Source organism: Bacillus rossius, chromosome 16 (genome assembly GCF_032445375.1).
Source record: "Bacillus rossius redtenbacheri isolate Brsri chromosome 16, Brsri_v3, whole genome shotgun sequence".
NCBI lineage: Eukaryota > Metazoa > Arthropoda > Insecta > Phasmatodea > Bacillidae > Bacillus > Bacillus rossius.
The window spans coordinates 8,249,003-8,275,410 of NC_086343.1; the positions used below are offsets into that span (position 1 = coordinate 8,249,003).

General features: G+C 40.4%; 1 protein-coding gene across 6 annotated transcripts in view; it reads right to left on the bottom strand.

Moving 5' to 3' along the window:
• The window catches only part of LOC134540432 (uncharacterized), a 202,815-nt gene that overhangs the window by 120,303 nt on the left and 56,104 nt on the right, over positions 1 to 26,408 (bottom strand). For 5 of the 6 annotated variants that reach the window (XM_063383181.1, XM_063383178.1, XM_063383180.1 and 2 more), the window contains exon 2: positions 18,528 to 18,574. The exons of the other annotated variant lie outside the window; for it this stretch is intronic. The gene's annotated coding sequence lies outside the window, so the exon portion shown is untranslated. The remainder of the gene's footprint in view (positions 1 to 18,527; positions 18,575 to 26,408) is intronic. 6 annotated transcript variants of the gene reach the window in all.

Below are 26,408 nucleotides of genomic sequence, written 5' to 3' on the forward strand. Positions count from 1 at the left end.
AACCGTTACGCTGGTCTTAACGCGTCGACACGACATTAGAATTTACGACCGTGCTGGAGGGAAACAGGGGGGAGGGAGTAAAATGAAGAGAGGGGGAGGGGGTTTTGAGTGGTAGAAAACATCCGGTGCAATCCATCATCCATGCATTACAGTTTCCAGACTCTTGGCATTGGATGTCTAGGAGCGAACAAAGTCTCTCCTTTCCCACCCTCCACTCTACTCCCGTCTTCAACTGTCTGATGCCTACACGCTGTCCAACTTCCTCCGACCACGACCCTAGTTCTTCACAACGCAGGGCTTAACCCACCATGTTTTATTTATTTTTCCTGAATGCAGATATTCATGAAGAAACACAGAAAAAAATATATAACTTTTGGTGAATTAGCATAACGCTAACTGACGAACAGAAAGTGTAAATTTGTGAATACTTGCGTGATTTTCTTTACTAATAGCAAATAGTGTATGCCTTTAACGGTAAAATTTGCTATATATATCTATATATATGCAGTTAATTTAACTATAATTTTATTTATATTAGTGGAACATTTGCAGATAACCTATAACTAGGGAATGGAAAAATTCGCGGGTTCAATGACCTCCAGGCTAGACTCCACGATCCTGTGCACACCCGGGCAAACGTCACCTGTTCATTGGCTACTGACTCGTGAGGCGTCTCAACTGGGAGACTCGTGATTCGATAGTGCTTTGACTGAGGGCCTGTAATTGGACCACAGTCCTCCAGGTTAACAGCGAACCAATGCAGAAGTTGCATAAAAATACAATTATTTGCATTCTAGCATATCGCGAAATGAATCTGCGAATTTTTCCGGTCTCTACCTATAACACAACAAAAAAAAACGCAATAAAAATGCTATCGACCACCATGGGGAGTGAATAAGCCTTGAAGAGGAGTGACGAACTCATTTAGCCTATGATTATAAATATGATTTGGCTCGGCGGGCATGGAACGCTCAAAGATTTAGACACCTTGAAGTCTAGTGAGTTTTTTTCTGCTACGTTTTATTCCATAATTATTTCTACTGTTTTAAATCTTGTGTGTACAAGCGCTGCCAACACAGCCCCGGGGAATATTCGCACACCAGGTACGGGTGTGCAACTAGTGACGACAAACCCACGCCCCGCGGGCCATTTTCTGGCCAGCCAACAAGACCTTGGATAGCAGGCCCGCCACTCGGACAGAAAACCAATACTTAGAGACCGGAAAAATTCGCGAATTCTTTTCGCGATAGGCTAAAATACAAATAGTTATACCTCAGTGCTGCCTCTGCCATTGGCTCACAACTCACCTGGATGACTCTGGGCCAATGAGAAACGCCCGACCAAAGCTTTATCGAATCACAGGCTGCTACGTTGGGACGTCTCACATGACAGCAGCCAATGAGTGGGTGACATTTGACCGAGTGTACGTAGAACTATGGAGAACATCCTGCACTTATCGGAATTGAGGTGGTGATGTGAAGAAAGGCCTAGCCCCCCCCCCCCTTCAATATTCATTTACGGGTGTTCTTATTTCCAACAAAAATTTTGGCGATATTTCGACACCAGAAAGAACATTCTTGGGGAAAATGGACCATTCCAGTTTGTTATTTACAAATTTTATTCGCAGCACACAAAGAGTTGCTATTTTATCGAGCGCAATTATTGTCGTTTGTACTAACGTCCAGTCACCAACACTAAAATAGCTTAAAATCAAGGGAGGAACGGAAGATAGGTGTGGTTGATAAGAAGAAAAAAAGGGGTTGTCTGTAAAGTCGGTTTACGGATAACTGTACGTGATAACGTCATAAGAAAACATTGATGAAAAACTGCATACTTTTTAATTTTTAAATATTATTTACAGTTTTTGCAAATTAAATTTAAATAATTTGTTTAAATATAATCACGAACAATTAGTTAAAAAGCCCGCATTTGCCTGTTTGATATTATAGAAGATTTTCTCGCACGGTGGTTGGCCGGTTCTTGCACGCTCGGCTCAGGCAGAACGTGACAATTTTTCGTGCGTGCAGCCGGCGTTCATCGATTTATAAGACGTTATTACGTCAAAAAATATATGGGCCTGGTAAATACTATATTTATAATTTTTGTACATTGGCCTCGCTACCAAAAAAAAAAAATTAATAAACTAGCTAGATCCATGACTGCGAAAATCATACGTAACTGATCTGACAGCGTAAAATCTGGACTACCAAAAAACTGAGCTCTTTTTATATTTTATTTTTTATAATACGAGGGAAATCTGCCCCGGCATTGCCCCCCCCCCCCCCCCCCCCCCCCCGGTTTAAATCTTAGTGTTTGTGCGTCTTTTCTTTTCTTCTTTCGTGGGAGATAGTAGAGAACTGCAAAATTCGCGGTAGTTTTGATGGCCTCCAGGATAGACTGCACATACCCCTGTACACTCGGGCAAATAACGCAAGTTCATTAACTGCCGACTTGTAAGTCGTCTCAGTTGGTTTAACTTTGATTCGATCCTTCTTTGGTTGAGGGTTTATAACTGGTTGAGATTCGTCCAGATGAACAGTAAGCCAATAGCAAAAATTATCTAGGAGGTATATGTGTTTGAATTATAGCCTATCACCGAATGAATCCGCGAATTTTGCAGATCTCTAGAGATAGATAACCGAAGTAATTCCTAAATATTTCATTCTAAGGACGAGTATTGTCTTCCTGTGACAACGTAAATACCAAACTTCATCTCCACCGTGTACCTGATGATCCTTGAACGGAGATCCAGAGACACGAACTATGATTGGTTGGCTCAGAATTCCGCCGAAAAAAACGTAAGTCGCAGGTTCATCGCGAAATAGAAAAAAAAAATCTGTTAAAAACATTTATTTGTTCTTCGCACATATTCCCAAGGATGGTAAAAAAAAAAAAACACCGTTTAATTGGAGCTGGACATATGAAAGCAACCAAAAATAAAATAATATGTTGCTGACAAAATTAATTTTACTTTTAACTATAAATTTTATTATATATATATGAGCTAAAAAATAGTTTTTGTATTTTGGGTTTTGAACATAAACTACGCAATTTCCAGACCTAATCATGATAGCTCCCTGTGGTTGATTAGGTCACTTGAGAGTATCACCTGCCTATTAGGGGTGACTGGTTTAACAAAGTTGACTGAAAAAAAAAATTGTTAAGGGAAAAAAAAATTGCAAGAGTTTTCCCCGCCTCCAGTTAGGACACACACAGTACGTAAGTTTAACAAGTGAAAACGTGATTTAGCCATATAATGAAAACAATGTCGTGCACATTATTGTCTGTTTCTTAATTTTTTTGGAACACTGCACTTCAAATACGGAAGGGGGAAACACAAGCTGAAACGCAAGAAGTTGAAAATTGACCGATTGCGTTTTAGCGTCTTGCGTAGTTTACACCACGGGTATCTGAAAACGTTAACTTTTTTTTTTTTTTGCATCTTGCGTTTATCACGCAGTGGGTTGAGAACCCGGCCTGAGCAGATACCTTTCGACATCGCTTAAGGGGCCCGCCTCGTCAGGGGTGTGTGTGTGTCGGTGAGGCGGGATGATAAGCGCGACGCTCGCTGGTGCTTCTAGCGCGGTGTCTCCTCTGGACTGGCGCGCAGTCTTCTCGTCGTGCACAGGACAACTGTGAAACTTGAGCGGTGACAACGTTATATGGCGGAGAAACGAAGATAAAGGTGTGACGCAAGTCCCTTAAGTGCTTCCAAGAATCTGTACCGGTTTTTTTACGCCTAAAATTTACTCTGAAAACATGCGTTTAAGCCATTTTTAACTCTTCTAAAAATAAAGTTTAAAAACTTTACCCAAAATCAAAAGTACTTTTCGGCCCTAGATGAACTCTTAAATGCTTTTCGTAAGCAAACCCCACTCGGATATCTTGAGTAGTTTTGAAATCGCGTTGTTTTTCCTGAAGCTCTGCGCACCGTGTGTGTGTCCGGGTAGGCGGCATGCGATAAGTTCGAACAGCTGTCACCGATACACGGGAAAACCGGTTCACGGCAAAGGCGCCAGCAGGGTTGTAACTCCCGCGGGGGAGGTTGTGGTGTGAGCTGGTGCAGAAGGAACTAGAGTTTCCGCCCCTGCCAATCGAATCACGGCTCATTTCATTTCCCCCCTTTTCCGACAGGGGTCGCCGAAACCCGACCAATCACGTCGCGTACACTTGCGAGAAAACGGCCCGTTCTCATTTCATTTTTTTTCTTCCTCCTCCTTTCTCTCTCTCTCTCTCTCTCTCTCTCTCTCTCTCTCTCTAGTGGCCGTTCGTCAAGCCGTCTGCCGCAGGGAATTCCGGGCCATCAATTACGTCCCACAATTTGCGAGATGCTGGCTGTCGAGACTGCACCTGCTAGAACCCATTAGATTGCTCCGTGCATCATATCCCGTCGGGCGCATCTCTCAAATGAATTACACAGACCCAGAAATTCAAGCTACGGTCGTTCACACTGCCTGATTCCTAGAGACCGGAAAAATTCGCGATTTCATTTCGCGATAGGCTAAAACACAAATAGTTATACCTCAGTGCTGCCTCTGCTATTGTCTGACAATTCACCTGGATGACTCTGGGCCAATGACAAACACCCAACCAAAGCTTTATCGAATCACAGGCTGCTACGTTGCGACGCCTCACAAGACAGCAGCCAATTAGTGGGTGGCATTTGACCGAGTGTACGTATAAATATGGAGTTCATCCTGCAGGTCATTGAACCCGCCAATTTTTCCGGACCCTACTGATTTCCCTACCTCGTGTCGTTACGAACACCACAACATCGCGTGAGACTCGGCCGGCGATTGGCCGCAGATCGAGTGCATGAAGTTCAAAAGAATTATTGAACAATTAAAATACATAACAAAAAATTATAATATGCAGGCTTCAGCCTTGTGCTCTTAAATGATAACAAATTAAAATTAAGGTAGAATGATTGAATTAAAAAAACAATTGAAAAACAATGAAAAAAACACAGTAACAAATTTATAAACGAAACAATAAATAGGACAGAAAAGTGTAAGAAGTGCAGCATCAAGAACAATAACAAAAGCTGTTTAATAAAAACAAAAATGCGCGGCGCACACACTGTGACGCCTCGTTCCGTTTCCAGGACGCCGCGCATAAGCGCTCACACTGTGGCACCTCGTTCCGTTACACACGCGCCACGCATAAGCGCTCACACTGTGGCGCCTCGTTCCGTTACCCGCGCGCCGCGCATAAGCGCTCACACTGAGGCGCCTCGTTCCGTTACCCGAGCCAACTGTCTGGTCAGCTGAGTGCGGTAAAGGGGCTGAGGCGGTGACTATGCTGGGTTGGTGGCCCCAGCCGCTGGTCATTGCCGAAGCTCTAATACCTTCTCGATCAAACAACAGGGAGCGATACCTAACAGTTCTGTTTCTTCTGAAAGCTCTGGAATGTTTATGTAAAGCGAACTGGAACGCTACTCCCCACCCTGCCCTATTAGGGCGCACATGTGGGAGGGGAACGTGAGAATTCCGGCCGTAAGGTCGGAATTAATCTGCCAGACCCGGGCATCGAACCACGGGCCGCCCACTGCCTCTAGTTGTGGAAATAGCCATTAGGTTTTAATGGTGTAAATACCGGATGTTTGTTGACCCTGATGTGTGGATAATAGATGGCAGGATTGCACTCTGGACTCACACCCGCGCTGTGCTGAGGGCATCTCCCAAAAGCACTAAGGGAGCTGCAAGAAGACGCCAGGGACGCACCACAACGCCGAAATACCACAACGCCGAAATGCCCAATATACCACAACGCCGAAATTGCAAATTGACCACAACGCCGAAATACAATAACGCCGAAAAATGTCATTGCAGGACTGCCTCAAAGGTTAGGTTAGACTAGGTTAGGTTAGGTTAGGTTAGGTTAGGTTAGGTTAGGTTAGGTTAGGTTAAGTTAGGCTAGGCTAGGATAGGCTAGGTTAAGTTAGGTTAGGTTATATTACGATAGGTTAGGTTAGGTTAGGTTATGTAAGGTTAGGTTTGATTATGGTATTTCGGCGTTAAGGTACATTTAAGAAACGCACAAATTCATTCAGTTGTTATTTCGGCGTTGTGGTAACGACCCGAAGACGCCGCAGTGGCCCGGCCTTGACCTCCAACCCAGCGGTGACTGGCGGCGTGGAGAGCCCCCTCCCCCTACCCCCCTCCCAGGCGGTGTTTGCGTGATCAACCGCCGTCTGGTGTGCGGTCCCGCTACTGCACAGCGCTCCCAACCTTACAAGAGAACAGTCCTCTCCACCCGGTGATCCCGGGTTCGAATCCAGGGTGTCTAAAAAAAAACACCTGGTGAACCATTGTCAGGATCTGCATAGAACTTTTTTTATATATCCCAGGGGAATATTTTTTGTAGTGACAACGTCTAATAATTCGATGAACGCCGGCTGCACGCACACAAATTGTCCCGTTGCGCACATTGTCCCGTTACGCTGTGTCCCGTTACGCTCATTGTACGCTTGCGCCGCATCTATCTCTCTTCCACTCGATTGGAAAAACCATCGATTTGACTTTTTCGAGGCACGTTAAACTTTCCTACTTTTCCCATCATCGTCCTATCCTTAACAGAATAACACAGATTGGAAGAAGTTAAATAGCAAACATGTATAAAAATTATAGTTAAAATAATCTCTTCGTTAAAGTAATAAACATATTTGAATTAATGAGTGCAAATAAAATTAAATTTATCAATTAAATTGTAGATTTCATTTCACTCCTTTTGTATCCATACAAAATAGTGATAATTCAATAAAAATGATTCAATTTTATTCATAAAAGTATGCAATCATTTCATCAATGTTTTTTATGACGTAGTCACGTTAAACTATCGTCCGTAAATCGACTTTACAGACAACCAATTTTTTTAAGAGAATTATTTTCCATTTATTCATCACACGCCACATATTGTATTTATCTGTTTACTTATTCGTCTTATTATTTTCACATGCGGCCAAGTTAAGGCATGGACACCGTAGTTTCTACGAAGATTCACTTATTTGAAATTACGAAGAAATCTTCGTTTATTCGAATTCTTCGTTGAAACGTCCGAAATTCACCGCAATATCCAACAGTGTAGTTGGTTTACGTTGATTCATATTTCCCTGGCAGGATTCGCAAAATGACGGGGAGACGAGGAAAAGGAGGGGGGGGGGGGGGGAAGAGGGGCAGCGGAAATTCGTAGGTGCGGCCCGAGTGAATCGAGGTGCTTGTACGTTGTATACTGCCCTTATTTTTGGCCCGTAAGCATGCAACATGCACAAATCAAAAAAAATTAAATTGTTGCAGAAAAATTTCCATAAAATATTGTTTTGACAACCCTCCTGTTCACAGTCACACTTCTGCAAGAGCAAGCAGGGGCCCTCCGCAGTTGAGTGGCTTCTTCTTGATTCCATAGGTGGCGGTGGGGGGGGGGGGGGGGTAAGGGATCCACGCCCATGATCCTTGGGCCCCGGATTTGTTTAGAAAATGACATACATCCGGCGCTCGGAACGAGTGAAGGTCATGCTGGCTGGCGCGGCAACGTGTGCCATGGGTAGAGACATGCAAAATTCGCGGATTCATTTCGCGATAGGCTAGCATCAAAACACCTATACCTTCGTACCGCTTCTGCGATTGGCCCACATTTTATCCGGGGAACTGTGGGCCAATGGGAAACACTAAACCAAGAAAGGGCCGAATTACGGACTGCCTAGTTGAGACGTCTCACGCGTCAGTAGCCAATGAACAGGTGTCATTTCCGCGAGTATTTAAAGGACTGTGGAGTCTATCCTAGAGGTCAAAGAATCCGCGAATTTTGCAGGTTTCTAGCCATGGGGATCTGGACTGGGGGGAACTCGAAGAGATGTTTTTCGAATGCGGAGGAGCGAGGCGAGACTTGAAATGCGGCGAGCGCGCGCAATCGATCTGCACTCCGGCGCGCGGCAAGGAGGGAGGGGGGGAGGGGGGAGGGCGCCCGAGGTGACTACTCGCGCGACGCGTCACCACAGTCACCACAGTCACCAGTCACCACAGTCACCCAGTACACGCGTCACCATTCCCGTAAAACACCGCCAAACACGCAACCACAGCGGCGGGTACAGGGAACATCAACTTCGGGAGATTTGAAAAATATATATATATATATACATTGCAGCAAATTCACGGACATTTCAAAGAAGTATCCACCCCGAATAAACGAAGTTTACTTCGTGATTACAAATTAACTGCATCTTCGTTAAAAAAAAAACTACGCCGTATTTTTGACTTTTGAATTCTGTTGCTTCGTTACGAAAAGGTAAAACACAAACATGGAAGATATCTTTTTTTTTTTTGCAGTAGTCGCGACGTTTTTAATGTTCTTGTGGATACAAGTCCCACTTAAATAAATTTTGAACTTTTAAATTTACGAAGTGCCCTGGACAATTTTCAGCCAGCGTTCTTCGTAAATTTAAGATTTAAATAATATATATATTTAACAGTGTTTTCAAAAAAATATTCACGGCAACAAGGGGTTTGTAAAGTTACATTATAATTCTTAACATGCATCGCTGTCTTTGTGGTTTGATGTTGCGAGTGCTTTAACAGCTCAGCTCGCATCGCCCAAAATATACTGCCTGCATCGAGATCTCGCATCTTTTTCCCACCACTGATACGACACGAGGAAAGCCCGCGTGAAAAAAAAAACTCTCCTCTGTCGTTGACGCATTATGGTTCCACACGAGAAGAACTCCGAAAAATAACGTTAACTTGTAATTAATTACAATTATTGGACCGCATCGTCAGAAATACGCAGATTGAATTAAAACACCGTTAAAAAAATATATCTTAAGACTTTCAAGGTCAGTCACTAGCTAAGTTCTTATCTTCCGAGTTGGGACCCCCGACGTTTCGGTACGCCGTGTCGCAGCCCATCGTCAAGGGCGAGCATCAAAATCAAAACCTTAGCGTTCCGGTTAAAATCTTCACAGCATTTCGGTGCGAATTTAATACCGTGCCGCAACACCGGGTCTTCAGTTGTTACTCACCTTTAGAGTATGGCTGCGGAACAAAAAGGCATGTCGAAACGTCTGCCAACACCATTATTTCCGCGGCCAGAAATCAAGACGAGGTCTAAAACATCGATAGGTGAAGCTGCTCTTCCCGTTACCTGACGCATGGGTCGACGCGTCACTCCTGGGTCTGTCGACGACGCAATCCTGGGGGGAAGACGGTCAACGCGACACTTCGGGGGGAATACGAGGAACTGATGAAACTGGCGTCACTCGTCGCGAATCGCGGCGTCTGTTCGGGCTGGCGGCAGGGACCGAGCCGGCGGCTGCCCCTGGGACGTAGACTGCACTGCCACCAGTCGCCGCGAGGGGCGGGTCGGTCGCGCGCATGCGCAGTGTGGGCCATCCCCGTCGCGTCACCTTCCTTCCCCCTTCCCCTGCGCGGCGCGTCTGCTCAATACGAGGGGGCGAAAAAGACGAAGAGACTTCTTGCATAAAGGAAGGGGAGGAATGTTCGCTGAAGGGGGGGGGGGGGGGGGAGGGAAAGAAATCGTGACTTATCACAAAAGGATGGGTACGAAATGGGCTTCGCCCGCGGAGGCCTAACACAAAGCTGCCCTCCCATTCCCATAGGCCTTTTGTTGTTAGTGGTGGTGGTAGTGGTAATGGTTGGGGAACGTCTTCTTCAAAATCATTCCATCCCTCAAACCGAACTACATTCCACACGGCCAATTTTTTTTTTTTTTCATTTCGCCAAATTAGCATCATATTACGACCGCCTGAGAAAAGAATTTCACACTTCTTGTAATATGGCGTCCAAATATATAAGATTCCGTCTTGAGCAGCTCTGATGTATCTTAAGGCGCACCAATCATAGCTGAATCTTTTTTTTTTTACCTGGAGCATGGATCGGCGCGTTTCAACGCCGAACTTCCAGGCCCTCGAAGCCGTTTTGAAGCGCGAAATTTTATAAATGATTCTCTTAATTTCTAAGCTTCTTAAAAGGTGACTTGAAATATTTTTACGGGCCTACGCCATTGATGATTTTTCACCGATGTCGCAGAGAAACCACAAGAATGAACAAGAAAAGATAAATACCCTAACACAAAGGAAAAAACAAGCCAAAATCATTAGCCAATGCCAGATTTGCAAATGCATTGACAGCACAGAGAATTGAGTGGAAGGAATCAGTCGTGAAAAAAAAATCCAACGGCATAGAAGAACAGTGGGCTGATGACGAAACAAGTTTTAACGAGAATAGAAAATATAGACAACAACCTCATGAACAACAACACGAAAGACAGAACATCCAGACACGACAACACCACGACGACCGCGCAGATGGGCACAGAAGGCTTTCTTAAGGGCGTATGTCCCGTTCCAGGTCATGATTTTAGATTTATATTAATCACTGATCAACTTTTAGACATTTTCAATCGTTTAACTTTCATGAAATGTAAAATATATATAGTTGCATACTTTTTGCATAATTAGCTGCCAAAGTTACATTTGTAACCTTTTTGGGTTGTACAAATATGGAAAATTTAATTTATTGCAGAACTGAAACTTTTTAGGATTAACTGCTATGCCACTGGCTACTTCAAGAAATGGTTTGCATTTCTTTCAGAAAATATTAATTAATTTTACCTGACATTTCAAAATTCTCAAAATTTGTATGATCTTGACAGCCAAGAAACATGAAATGAGTTTTTGTGATAGAAATGCAAACCATTTCTTGAAGTAGCCAGTGGCATTGCAGTTAATCCTAAAAAGTTTCAGTTCTGCAATAAATTAAATTCTCGTTATTTGTACAACCCAAAAAGGTTAAAAATGTAACTTTGGCAGCTAATTATGCAAAAAGTATGCAACTATATATATTTTTCATTTCGTGAAAGTTAAACGATTGAAAATGTCTAAAAGTTGATCAGTGATTAATATAAATCTAAAATCATGACCTGGAACGGGTCATACACCCTTAAGACAAACTCTTTTTCGGGAACTGACATCTGGTCCCGTCCATCAGACACAAGCAGACTTAAAATGGTTTTAACAGACGCGGGCTTTAAAGAGATAATATGAGACAATTCTCTAAGATTTACATTTCGGCGTTTTACGCAATAGCGCATGCCGAAACAACAACAGAGCTAATGGTACGACTAACAGTGTAATGGGAAGAGAATGAGAATGGACGTTACAAGTGCACAATGCACTCCCAAGGATGGTTCTAGCTATACGTACTGTAATTTAACTTCCAAACACATCCCATGTTACCTTTATTGTAGAATAAATGCTCATTTCTATCGCAAAATGTGTATCCTACCTAGCTCAGAGGCGACTATCCTACTATAGTCTGTTCCACGCTTAGAGTAAAAGGCGAACATTGTTGCCAGATTGGTACTACCCGGGTCGTTAAAATTAAGTCATTTTGTATACCATAGTTTATTTAAAACAAGTTTTAATATATTGTCTGATTATATTATTTCTTGATTTTTCTAATACCATTAGATAGTGTCTACTGACAATATTATTACAGTTGTAGTCATTGACAGAAAAAAAAAAACAATTAAATGACAATCACCCATTATTACTTCACAGGAGAAACTATTTGTAGCAGTCGGCCACTATTATTAAGGCATTCCATGAAAGTATGTGCAATGCTAAAAAACTTCAAACTTCTTAAAATTAAATGATAAAGACAAAATTTTAATCAACGCTGTTGAAACCAAGATGGCGTCTTTCCATTACATCTCCTAAGAAATAAAAAAGATGTAAATTACTAGATGATACTCTTGAAGAAATACACAAGTGAAAAAAAATAATTACACAATTCTCATTCCAAAATTTACCTTAGTAAATATATATTTTTTCCCGATACATCAAACAAATTTTCATTATATTACAAAGTTGTGTCTGAAACTTTTACGCTCTATGTCGTGCACCTGGCAACAAAGCACACCTAATAAAGGACAGCGCTAATAGCAGGAATCGTGCATTGGAAAGAGAAATTCACACTGCAATCTAAAGAGAAGCGCTTTATTACTACAAATTTATCTGCGTTTTATACAACCATTGCTGACAAGAAAAAAAATCATTGGTAAAGGTATCATAAAATACGAACAAAACATGATCTAATCCAGGACGTCTATAAGATACAATACTAAAATGCTGCATTGTCCGTTGCAGCTGGAATACATGTTCATGTATTGGCAACTAGCCCGTCGCCCGCTGTTTCACCAGCGCCTGCCATCCTGGAAGCAGGGCGCCCGCACAACAGCGGTGTGTTTCCAGATGATCGGGCGGTATAACCACCAGGGGATCAATAACAACGCACAGACTTTTCGAGTGCAGACAAAGCGGCGCTGTTTTTTTTAGCCCGGTGTGGAGTATTGCAACCCCCTCTTGAAAGCGGGCTTAGCGAAGCGCCCGCAACAATCTCCGTTGCAATGTACAGGCAACGCCGCGGACTATTGTGTACGCACGTACAAAAACCATTATCCACCAGATTTAGCGAGATTTCGAAGAAAACTACCTACTGCAGTTGTTACCATGGTGCGACTTTATAAATTGTTTTCTAGTTTTTAGTTCCATGGTCCCTAGACCCCAAACACTCAACTTATTGAGCTATGAATCTATATAATTTACGTTAACGAAAAATTCATCAATATGGTTTTTTTTTTACTTCCATCCAGATGCATACGGCTATATTTGTAAGTTTACGGAAACTGAGTTCACTTACACTGAACGAGTCCAAAGTAATATATTTGGTATACTAACAAAACATTCAAAAACTGGTTAAGTCTACATCAAGGCCAATCTCATTGTGTCCACGTGTGTGTTAGCCTTTGTTTGGAAGGAAACATAAAACTCGGAATTTGAAATAAAACGTAGTTTCGACGAAGATATAGTTAATTGAAATTACTAAGAACTCGTTAATTTGGGTTAAATTCTTCGTTGAAAAGTCCATAAATATTCTGTAATTCCAACAGTGTACTTGTGGAATTCACATAGTTTAAAACACACATAAAAGACAAAAATTTCATTTAAACGTTTTTAACGTGCTGTAATTTACATATATAGCAAACGTAGGTTTCACAATAACGTTCGTTGATTACAACATTCCATTACAAATTCTTCTGCGTGTTAAGCGCGCTGAGAGCACACGCGAATTTTGTTTATTTTGTTGGAAATAATCTCATCAAAACGACCGCAAAAGCGTGCAAATACACGAAATCCGAAATGAAGGACCCATTAAAGCAAACAAAACAGAAAATCACAACTATATCTGGCGGATAGCTACCGTGTTCCGGCAATGAACATATTTACATTTTAATTGATCGTTGCCATATTTTAATTTCGCTAAAACCTCGACCGCAATAAAGTTAGGCACCTACGTGGAATCATATTTAATCGTCCTCGCAATTTAGCGAGGCGTTTGCTGAGCTCGGTCCAATTCAAATACTCGATAACCTGGATCTCTCCAGCTACGCGTATTCCGAATCACGTCGTTAGCACCGCCAGCGTCAACCTCCAGACATAGTCATCAGTAACCACAGTTACAAATATAATACAATACAACATGCGCAAACATATGCGACAAATTATTTTAAATAAGTCATTCTATGCATTGGACTAAACTTAGATAATCCTGCGAATACTCAATAAAGCAATATAAACACAAGTATGCAAACAAAGGAGTTTCTGAAAAAACGAAAAAAAAAAACAGTAAGTATGTAGGTGTGTAGGTGTGTATACATATATATACACACATACACATATGTGTGTGTTAGTGTGTATGTACTAACAGCTTATCATCGCCTGATAACAACCACACCGTTGCATGCTTTACTTCTTTAATCTGCTTCGGAGTAAATTTGCTTTCTGCACAATTAGAGCGCCCTAAGTTGCTGCAGATACAGAAGATGATCTGAATTCAGGTTGGTTGCGACGAACACTGCTGAAAAATATCTCTGTTGAATTGCTGTGACTCACTGTCAAATACTCCCACATTACTCTACTTAGTGAAATTCTAAATTTCATCTGGCCACTTACATTTTTGAGAGTGGAAATTTTTCCCCAGCTAACATCCATTCTTTCAGCATCAAAGTATCCCATCCGAAAAAAAAAAAGTTTCTCACTGATACAATGCAAGTTCTTGTTTCAACAAATATAAATCTGAACTATTTACAAGCCTTGGGAATCTTTCAGTGAAATACTGGACTGATGTCTGAAAAGCATTTTATTTTTGCAAGAAATATCTTAAGACTTCATCATGTTGCAGGAACTCATCATTCAGTGGTTATTTTTGCCATTTAACTAAAAAAGCTGAAACATAACAATCAAAGCACAGACCAATAGTATCATTCAGCATTCAACCTGGGTTGGCAAGTCTTATAAACTCTGCTCCACATTTGGGAAACAGCACCAAAATCAGTGTCATATTCCTGGATTTTCTTCTTTTCAAAGTAAACATCGGTGACGGATGTGGAACCTAAGTGCAAAGCAGATGGCTTGACACTTCGCACCCTGAGTACAAGACTATCGTAACTCAAAAAATTGAGTTTGTGAGATATTTTTACCATAAGCAGGAAAATATCATTATCTAGGCACTGCAAGACTATCGCAATATTATATTTACTTTTACGGGACTTATGGCAAATAATGTAGTGTTGCACTCTGGAAAACATTATATAAGAATATGTGCAAGACTATGGCAAATGAGTTGTGATAGTATTGCACTGATTTTTGAGTTACGATAGTCTTGTACTCAAGAGTGCGACTTGTGGGCTGTGTATGGGCAGTAAACTGAACGGGCGTGAACTTACATACACAACCCCCCCCCCCCCAAAAAAAAAAACTCTTTGGGAGAAGAGACGGGAAAAGGGACGCACTGCGCAAGCGATAATAACAGGGAGTGGGGGAGGGTAGGGGGGAGGAAGAGGGGGGGGAGGCGAACTTTCGCACCATGTAAAAGGCTGTAAGGTGGAAACTCGAAGACGGGTCCGCTGAAACGTATTTTTTTTTTCCCCCACTGAAGCGGACAAAAGCCCCCCCTTTCCCCCCTATCCACGCGCAACCTTTTCCTAACAAGACGGCGTCCGGCAGCCTTGACGGCGAGATGCGGGCTCGCGCGGATTCGCAGCTGGCGCGCGCAGCTGGCGATGACGGGTCCCGATACGCCGGCCACTTGGAGCTAATGCTGCGTCACTCGCTCTCCCGGCTCAGACTCCCGCCGGGTTGGCAGCCGTGCGACGACACACCCGCAGCTTTTGGAGAAGCCTTCTTTTCACGGACGACAGAGACAAAACCCGAAGTTCCCCAAAGTTCATGCTTTTTTTTCCGTATCGTTAATGTAGCTATCCTAACCAAATCAACCGTCCACAATGTTTTAAAGTATTTATAATGTAGCCAACCTAACCAAATTGACCATTAGTATCCTTTTATCAACACCGCCACATTTATTTACAATGAACCAAAAAAAACCGATGATGCACGATCGGAGGTTTGGCTCTCTCGTCTGTGAAAAGAAGGCTTCCCCAGGTTTTGGGTAGCTTTTTTTCTCTCTCTCGATGAAACCCAGTTTTTTTTTTTTTTAAAAAAAACTTACATCAATGACCCACTTGAGTTTTATCAACATTAATATAAATAAAAAAATTAATATAGAAATTAATTTTTTTTTACAATTTAAAAACTACGTACGTACATTAAAAATGCACAAAAAGAACAATACAGGCTGATTTCAGCTCATTATAACCAACCACCTAAGAAATTCATACAGGAAATGGTTAAATAATAATTCTTTTTGTAAAAATTAAGAGTGTGGACAACTAGACAGAAGATTTTTCAATAGGCTTAACATTACCAAGTTTACTGTTTAAAAATTATTCTCAGAAACCCCACCAAAATGGAAACTTTTTGAAGAAAACAGGTAATCCCCTCCACATCTCTCTCCCTTTATATCTCTCTTTCTCCCCTCCATATCTCTCTCCCTTTTATATCTCTCTTTCTCCCTCCATATATCTCTTTCTACCTCCATCAATCTTTCTCTCCCCCATTTCTTTCTCTACCTCCACACACACACACACACACACACACACATATCAGAGGTGCCCACCCCCCCCCCCCCCAAACACTATGACTCACCCCCCCTAACCTAATGATGCGGCCCCCCCCCCCCCCCGAAATTGTTATGCCATTTTCTCAATGATTTACTCAATTATTTTATAATATTATACTTTTTAGTATTATATTTTATCACATTTTGCATTAATTAAAACTGATTTTCTAATAATAATTTTGGTCATATCAGGTAATATTTCCATCCTGAACCGACAGATGCCAAACTGCTTTTGTTGAGGAAAGTGCGGGGTTGCCAATTTGATTTACAAGATCCCTTTCAATTATCAAAGCACCAGAAACGTATTTTCACATTAGAAGCTATAATTATGTAAATAATATATACATTTTTCTCGTCTTTTAACCACCCCCCCCTTCCCCCTTAAATTTTAATGACGCAGTCTGCGTCGTTACCCCCCCCCCCCTTGTGGGCACCCCTGCATATATATAATATATATATATATATCACTCCACATCTGTCGCATTCCAGCTAACTCTCTTTCTCCGTATATCTCTCTCCCTCCGAGTCTCTCTCTCTCTCAGCAGATAACCACCGCGCGTGGACCGCCCATGTCCGGCCGGGCAGACCTCAGCCCGACAGACGGAAATTAGAAACACGGGCAGGCGGTCTGGACGCATCGGTGTGCGGGCAGGGGGGTGGGGAGCGGGGTGGTCCCAGCCCGGCTTGCCGGAGGAAACACGGGGAAATACGGTCGAGAGTGGAGTGATTTTTAAAATCGAAAATTAAAAAAAAAATCATATGACAGCAACATCCGAGGGTAACCACGAAATCGCACGTGGTACGCCACACGAGACACGTACAAGCATTGAATCTGACCTCGTGATTTAGTTCAGTGCAATTGTAGTACTAATTGAAAATTCTGTTAACAATGGAGGGATAAGAACCGGAAAACGCTATACTGATTTCGACAGGTTTTTATGGCACAATTTTTTTTTTTTTTTACTTTTTCCATTTAAAAAAAAAAAGTCCTTAATTAAGATATAGATCACACATTAAGAGCTTTTCAAAGACCATAGTTGAAAAAAGTCATTTCCAAGTTAAATCATTTCTAAACGCCAATAACTGCGCACGAAAGACAACTTGTAGCAGCTAGTCATATTAGCTTCAGGAAATCCACTTAATAATATGCTGTATTTCAACGACGCCAAATTAAAAATAATAGATAATTGTAAGGGCCTAAAATTATTGAAACAAAGATTATTCCATTTAACTAGATCTACATGACCGGTAAACTAGTGGTCTTCATTTGAAGGCAAATAAAATATCAGTACCTAATAAAACTGATAAATCGTGAAACTTCAGTCTTTGAAATAAACTATATATAGTTCACAGATAAAAAAATGAGTATTTTTACGATTTCCAATTAGGTTTTCAGTTTTTTAACAGTATTCGTTACTTCAAAATTTAAAGCGCCCTTAACGCTGAACAAAGTTATTCACAGGCCTCTATAATTAAAGGACAATTGAAAATGTTTAAAACACGACAGGTACTCTTAAAAGTTTTTGATATTAAAAGATAGTATATATTAGAACTGCAATAACGAGTATTAATTAAAGGGAAAAATCAGTGAAATTATGTAAACAAGAAGGTGCTTATTTTTCTGCAGACAGATTTCGGGGAAAGGGAAGGGAAGGGGGAGCGGCAAGAAGCGAAGTAAAATTTCCCGAAAAACGCGGGATTTAAAAAAGAAAACAGGAGACAACAGTGCGCACAAACACAAACGAAACAAGTCACATTGCCATGGAAATGTGGAAAGTAGAAGGAGGAAGGGGGAGAGAGAAAGTTGGAGGGGGAAGGGGAGAGAGAGAGAGATAGGATCAGGGTTAAAACAAAAATAAAATGAGGAAGAAAAATATAGACACTCATTTTTTTATCTTCAACAATGACAGACTGGCTTCGCAGAAAATTGTTGAGAAGATTGCATCGCGTCTCTCGCAAATCCAGAAAAAAAAAAAAAGAATGTTTTAAAGAATTAGAAAAAAAAAAGTAATGAAGGTGATTTCTGACCCGTGTGAGATGATTCGCGATATTGTAACCCGGCCCCTTGGAAGTCTTTGCTTATGATTATTTTTTTACTGGGATGTCCACGAAAAACAATAATATAATCATCCTGGCTTTCCCTGACTAAAATTTCAAAATCTCCTGACAATTATTATTTTGTTAGTAATTTACCTATTTTTAATGGATATAAATACTCACAATTGTATCCTGAAACGCAAAAATTAAATACTAAAATTAATTTTTGACTAAAAAATTGAACCTTGCAATCACAAAAAAAAAATCATAGTTCAGTACACGTAGGTGATATTTCTAATTATTATGTTCATAAAAATTAATATTTGCACCTTGCGATAATTTTATTTTCATTTGCTATAACAAGAAAAAAATAACATTAAATTAAACAGGACACAGTACCTGATAAGAATATTCTGCGAATACAGCACGCTCTCCTTTAACGGCCTCTGTAACAAAGAGGGGTGGAAATTAACATATTATAAGCCTACTTTCACAACAAGAGCCAATCTCAGAGTCCGCAAAGTCGTTCTGAGGGACCCTATAGCGCTGTCACGCAGTCAAACTTTCGCTTCCAACACCTTCGGTTCAAGTAGCTTGGCTTCTGGGTTATAGCCGCGTCCTTGGCCTTTAGAAATGGGAGACCTAAGATGCACATAAAGTTCTGCCATTCCCGATTACACCCGAACTATTCACCTTCGGCCAACTTCGGGATTTGTTTTAATTTTTGCGCAGGAAAAATGAATTCAAATATTAAAAGTAGTCGGTTAGGTTAGCTACATTAAAACACTTTAAAACACTATGGACAATTAGTTAGGTTAGTATAGCTACATTAAAATAAACAGAGAAATATAAATATATATATAAAAACCCTAGGTTGGCCGAAGGTGAATTGTTTGGGTATAATCGGGAATGGCAGAACTTTATGTGCATCTTCGGCTTCCCTTTAGAAATCTTCAAAACATAGCTCCACATCCAACATCAGACAGATCGCCCCTGATTGGCAAAACGGCCCATCCAACCAGAAGAAAGGAAGGCTCTGATTGGCCCACAGCTGCAGCCAATCAGGAAGCACCTTCCCCTCAGGCGAGAGTATATATAAAGGCAGGATAACTTGTAAGAACCTCAGTAGGTAACTGCTGCTCCCTGATGATGGCGACTGCAATGTCGACCGAAACGTCGGTGAATTATTCGCCAAGGACGCGTCTACAACCCAGAAGCCAAGCTACTTCAGACAATGGCCGTGAAAGCCTGCGAACATTATTACCTTCGGTTCAAGTTGGTCAACTAACGATGGAGGATTATGATGTTACCGAAAACGTCTCTATAGCAGCCATGTTCGTTTGACGAGTTGGATAACCCAAGTCTCCATCAAAACTTTTGTACATAGGACAATATGTTGTATGTTTAAAGTAATCAGCCAAACGGAAAAAGGGAATGGCGGACGTTTCCGACACAACGTATCTTTAAAATGACGAAAGACACGAGGTAGATTCACGAGGTTTTAAAGAGAACAAAATATAAATATGGATGACGAACGAGCATTAATGTTATTTAAATTTTCATTTACTTTAAAAGTTAATAAACCTATAAGATTTACAAAAGTCAAAATTTTCCATCCATAACTTGACGCATTATTTTAATTCCAGGTTATGTGTCCAACTTTCTTTGATGGAGAATATTTAAAGCTATATATATAATTAAATCAATAAAAAACACCTATATTTATGGTTTTGGTAAAGCCTCATTTTTATTGATTTGTAAATGATATACTAAAAATAAAAGTTTTAAGGCCAAACCTACATACAAACGGTAAACCAAAAACTGAATAACATCTGATTTCATGCTACGACTGACATAAAAAATTTGCTTTTAAGTTCGTCAAATATATTAAATAAGGACTTGTTTAATAGAAAACGTATTTTAAAAACAATTAAGTATGGTTATATTTATGTGCACAAACACGAAATATCAGAAGCAAAATAATATTCAAGGATACCATCCCCTTGACGCACGACGGTCGGGAAGGCGAAGTTGCTATTGATCCCTGTGCGTGCGTCAACCTTATCGCTCCTTCTCACACACAAAGGGTGATGGGAGAGGAAGAGGGGGGAATTATCTCAGCCCCGTCGTCACGAAAGGGAGTATAAGTCATTTACCCACCGTAGTATCTAGATTTTGGGTTTCGCTTGAGGAAACATTCCGTTCTTAAGGAACCAAGGTACGCATTATTATATTCGGAAGTTTTTAAGGTTATACGATGGCGGGAAATGAAATCCTAACGCCCAGCAGGAGTTGTGCTAGACAAAGGAAATTCTGGAGGCGTGTTTGCACAGTCATCTGAAATATATTATCTTTGAAAGATTTGTGCAATGGGAGTGCATGACTTGATGTACACTAGGCGCAATATAACTCCGAGCTTGAGCTACGTCACCCATGAGGAGTAGGGACTGCAACACGTGTGGGGGGTCGGGTGGATGAGGAGGGGGTATACGCAGATACGGCGACCTTCCACATCAGGTAGAGAAAAGCAGAAAACATTGACCACTTACCACTGACGTTCCAAGCACTACCTCAGTTCTTCAACGCCACTGACTGTTCCATATGAAGAGTCTGATGTGTAAACGTCACTGCTGTCACTGTTTGCATCACCTAACTGAACAATCACTTTATCAATTTCAATGTCAAAACGCACATCCTTATCCCAGTATTCGTTCTCGAGTGTCTTGACGTGATTGCAAATCGGTTTCCAATCTTCTGGACCCATTCGGTTAAATATCTCCTCGCAAAGTTTTTTTACATTTGCCAAATTGCAAGTAACATTTCTTGAAGCGACTTCTCCTTTAACTTTAGCCCATATGCTTTCTATCGGATTCAAATCCGGATGATAAGGGGGCAGACGAAGTAATGTGTGGCCACTATTTACCAATAGTCTGTCTGCCGAGTACTGCACGTGCGAAGGTTTGTGCTTCTTTATGAGGTTATACAAGTTTGGTTTAAGCATATCGCTAGTAAAGGAAATATTCTCTTTACTTAACCACTGCTGCATTTCCGATTTTGTCGAGCTGGAGGTAGGCGTTTTATTTATTTTTACATTGTAATAGGGAGCATTATCCATCACAACAACACTGTTTGGTGGAAGATTTGGTATTAATTGTTCGGTGAGCCATTTTTCATTATTATCTTTATTCGTGTTTTTGTGATAGTCCCCTGTTGCCTGGTGCGACTTCCTAATTGCAAGAGCATTTGGGATAAATCCTTTTCGCCACCTGCATGAATCATTATCAATCTTTGACCCTTCGCGACAGGCACTAGTAAACCATTTGAGGACATGTCACTCCACGTTTTATTTTTTTACATGAGACGAAAATGTGTACGACTCATCCATGTATATATAATTGTGCGTTCATCGTTTCTATATTGACGCATACTCTTGAGATATTCTATACGTTATTGCCGAATATCTGATTTTTCTATTAAAAGTAAGTGCTGCGATTTGGTATTCTGCCACCTGAATCCTAGCTTCTTCAAAGTCGTCCTTAAGGTTGTATTGCTACCTTGGTAATTTATGTCATTCTTTACGTCGTACAGTTTCGACAGTCGGCACACGTTTTTCAAGTAAGTAAAAATTGTACACAGTACGTCGTACCACAGCTTCATCAAAGGTGTAAAGTTCGTGTTTACATGTTTTCTTTCGCTTCTTGTTGGCGTCTCGAAATATGTTCCTTCACCAGCTTCATTCCTCTTAGCCTCCCTTTTAATTGTTTGTACAGTCATACGAGACACACCCGTCGCCTTAGCTGTTCTCAGCTGTGCTTTCTCTAGTGAAATGGAGGGTTCATGCAACCGCGCTTCATTTTCCATAAACTGCAGAACGTTATAGACGATTTCCCGCGCCTGCGAGTGCAGTTTTTTACTCTTAACTTTTGACAACACTGGAGGCATTTTATGTATAAAGTTGTACTTTACTGAAGTACTGCACTACATATGCAACACTGGCTCTGAACAAAAGTGATACACTACATGCACGATGCACACAAACCTCAGATCCAAACTGTAAACGAAAACGTTTAGTAAGTACCACGGATGTGTTAACGAACGTATTCGTCGGATTTCACTGAAGGACTAAGTTTTCACTCTGTGCAGTAGCGTGTAGCCCCGGTTATCAAGTTACGCATTATCTCTCACTGCCGCGCCACGTCTGCCTTCTACAATGTCGGGACTCACAAACACACAACGATTTTCTAACCGTCACCCAGGCTCGGAGATATGTTGCGTCAACTATAAGTCGCACCTGTGTTTTCGTACCATGTTCGTCTCTGCCTGAGGACGGGAGCAGATAGCAGTTCCCGAAACGTCGCTTGTTTCTGTTTTCTAAAACTGTCGTGTTTGTTTCGTCTTTTCGTGTTTTGTCTCGTTTTGACTGTTGTGCTGAATTTTTTTGGGTTCAATATTTTTGTGCTGTCATCATTTGTTTTTTTTTTTCGTGTTCTTCTGTTTTTGGAAAACTATTGTATTTGTTTCGTCTTTTCGTTTTGCTGTGTCTTTGTCTCGTTTCAACTGTTGTGCTGAATTTTTTGGTTTCGGTATTTATGTGCTGTGATAATTTGTGGGGGTTTTTTCGTTCTGTTAGTCCATTTTTCTTTGTTTTTCTTTTCTTTGTTTTGTTGACCATATTCCTGTTGTGGAGTATTGTGTGGTGTTTATATCCTGACAACAGCAATTTTTGCTTTATTTGTGTTTTTTGTAGTTTTCTTCTACAGACATACATGTGCTTAGCAATGGCGTATGTCCAAAAGCCTGCATCAAGTCATCTGAAATATGACGCCCAGTCAAATTCGCGCGCGCTAGTCGACAAAGAGTGGTGCTAACGGTACCACTGTGAACGCGCAAAAAAGTTAATTCTCTCATTAAATTTACAATTAATGTTGGTTACAAAAAATATTTAGCGATCTTGGTAAACAAAAAAGCGTGTACGTAACTTTACAAGTACTAAGTGTACGAACACCAACTCGGAAGAATCATCTTGGCGTGTTAGCGAAAAACCGTAGAATTTTTTTTTTAAGTCCGCAGTAAAAACACTGCTTTCTTTCGCGTGCATGTTAGAACTTTTCATAACGGAACACAGAATCTATAAGTCTGAAAACCGCTTAGTTTCTATTAAGATCCAGTTAGGATTCAACTTATAGTTTATTTGAGGTGCATTCTTCGTTGAAGAATTACTTGTAATTACTTCAAATTACTTGTAAATTCTAACAATGTTAGATTCGCTTGGTTAGGAATAAATATTAAAATGCTATGACTACGGTAAATCAATTTTCACACAAAAGATTTCATGCATTTAGTTTAAGATGTTTTTAATCGCACTTAGATTAATAAAGTATTCAAATACAAAAAACCCTTGGTTAAACCACAAAAAAAAAAAAACTATTTTATTATCTTGTCGCGTTTCATGGACGCATTAAGGTTGCAATTCATTTTAACTCTTTCACAAAAGTATAGTGAGGTCGCATTTAATGACACAGCGTGCAAACAGTATATGAGGCGGAATTAGCAATAAATTCCTTCAAAACACGGCGTAATCTGAAAACTTTTCTTTTATCACTTTGCTATTTGCATTCTTAAGAAGTACATGCACGGTTTTACAATCCTTCCATATAACCCTGGATTCAAAACCAGACAAGTATCTCTATTTCTTTGAGGTCTGGTTGATAAAATGCTCCCATTTCTATCAAAATATTTTTTTTTCCTCCCCCAAATAAGGAATTTTCCATTTCATGTCATGATTTTATATTTACGTTAATCACAGATAAACACAAACATCGCGAATTTTCGGCATGATTAATTAGTAGCCAAAGTAAAATATATATATATATAACATTTTTGGGGCGTACGAATAAGAACAATGAAATTGATTAAAGAACTGAAACAATGCTACTAGCTACTGAATGATTATTTTTTTTTAACCAAAAATTATGTTATATTGCTTGGACATCAAATTCCTCACTAGAGAATGTTGATAGGCAAAAAAAAAATTCTGAAAGAAATTTTAACCAGCCAGTAGCATTGCCCTTAAACCTAGAACGTTTGAGTCCTGTTTTCCAGTTTGTTCTCATTATTTTTGCTGCCCAAAACGTTAGAAATTTAACAATCGCAACTAATTATGTATAAAATATTTAGTGAAAGTAAAATCACTGAAAAAAAGTCTACATATTCACTAGTGTTTAACTCAAATATGAAATAATTACCTGAAATTCGACAGCCCAGGGTATTACAGGCGTTTATGCGCTATACTAATCAGGGATGTCGGGACAGAAATCGGTCGTGACACACCGTAAGGAACCATTCCAACATTCGCCCGGTAGGATTTCGGGAGACCAAACCAAAATCAAGATGGCATAACAAGGATCCGAACAGCCGGAAACGGAAAACGATTGTGGTGTGTTGACCACTGCAATTCCTCGCTACATACACAACAATTTTCGATAGTGACTTTTCTTCGCAGGACTACTGAAACATCCCGTACATTTCAGCGAGGATATCTCAAGACTTTTGAGAGCAACGCCAATTTTTTTTAATGCACCCCTGATGGAATCTTGAGAAAATATGAGGGTATGGTTGGTGGATTCAGAGAACAAGCGAAGAAGTAATATCAAAAGTCTCGAACTGTTTCCTCCGGAGTTGTGAGAAGGTAAAAAAAAAAGGGGGGGGAAATAAAAAATGCAAATGTGTCAGCGGAAACTTCCCCGATACAGAAGTCACGTGAAGGCGCAATTATTCCGTTATAGGGTAGCAGGTCTGGAGTCAGGAGGCCTCCGCTCTTTTCTCAGACGTGAACTTTAACACTCGAGCAAATTCTTATTTTTTTTTTACCTTGGTCCATTTTCTTTCCTTTTTTTTATTTTTATTTTACGTGCGGAATAAAACTGGAAAGGAGACCCTTTCACGCACAGGCGCCAAACGAATGCGAACGACTTCATTCCGCGTCGCGCTCGAAACACAACGGTGCGACGGTGGGGACACGATAACCAATCACCGTTCAACACATCTGTGACGTCAGCGCGAACAAAATGGCGGATGCGACATGAGTTCACGATAATAAAAAAAAAAATTCCATTTCCATCTGTCGCGGACATGGCGCTTAGGAATTGCGTGTAAGAATCTCTTTTTTTTTTTTTACGGAAGGTGGTTAAACTGGTGAATTTGTAATTTTATTATCATTCTTGTAATTTTTAAGGTTTTGTTAACTAAATTCAACTGTGAAATCTCCGAAAAGGTTTTTTTTACAGCTGAATGTTATATTTAAATTAAACTAATATTTATCATGACGTATCTATTAAAAACCATGCAAGCACTGCTCGTTGTATGAAACAGCATGAAACATTTTATATACTAGTATCTTTTATTTTTGGTTATCGCGCGGGTGAAAATCGTGTGTTCAGAATATCGCGGTTATTTTTTCTGTCTCATCGCGCCGTCGCGCTATTTTGATCACAGCGTCAGTAGTTTGAAATTACTACGCGACAAGTCCAGATGAGTCTCTATACTTCCGAGATCAATAAATAATCTAACGTACAACTGAAAAACCAAAGTTGTTCTCGAATGTGCATAGGTCTTCCGCATTCCTAATTTCCGTGTTGATTATCCCGAGTTTTCCATATTTGTCCTGACTTACCTACCATTTCCCGCCCCCCTTTTTAACAAAGGACTCATCGGTATTTTTGGGCAAGATAACAGATGCAATACCAAACCTCATCATCAAAACACACATTACATTCATAATTGACTTTAAGATGTTTTCCTGTACAAACATAAGAGTTAGCACTGTTAAATCTTCCATCAACATTACGTAAACAGCTTTGCCAGTCTAAAAAAAAAAAAAACTAATAAAGTTGATGGAGTATTTTCTGCTTTCGAACAAAATTCAACTTCAACCCCGCCGGGAATCGAACCCATATAACCTTGGAGGGGAGGCCAGTGGTCTGGCCTTTCAACCACCACGACACACATTACTGGTAAAAAAATTGGTTGTCTGTAAATTCGGTTTACGGACGATAGTTTAACGTGACAACGTCATAACAAAACATTGATGAAATGATTGCATACTTTTATGAACAAAATTGAATCATATTTATTTTATTAATAAAAGAATAAATACTTGAAATTATACTAGTAATCAGATTTTTAAAATGCAAGAATAATTAACCTTTATTGCCGAAAATGTTGTTGTAATAAGCAATGAAAACCACATTTCACTTCACTTTAGAAACAGTTGACGTGTAG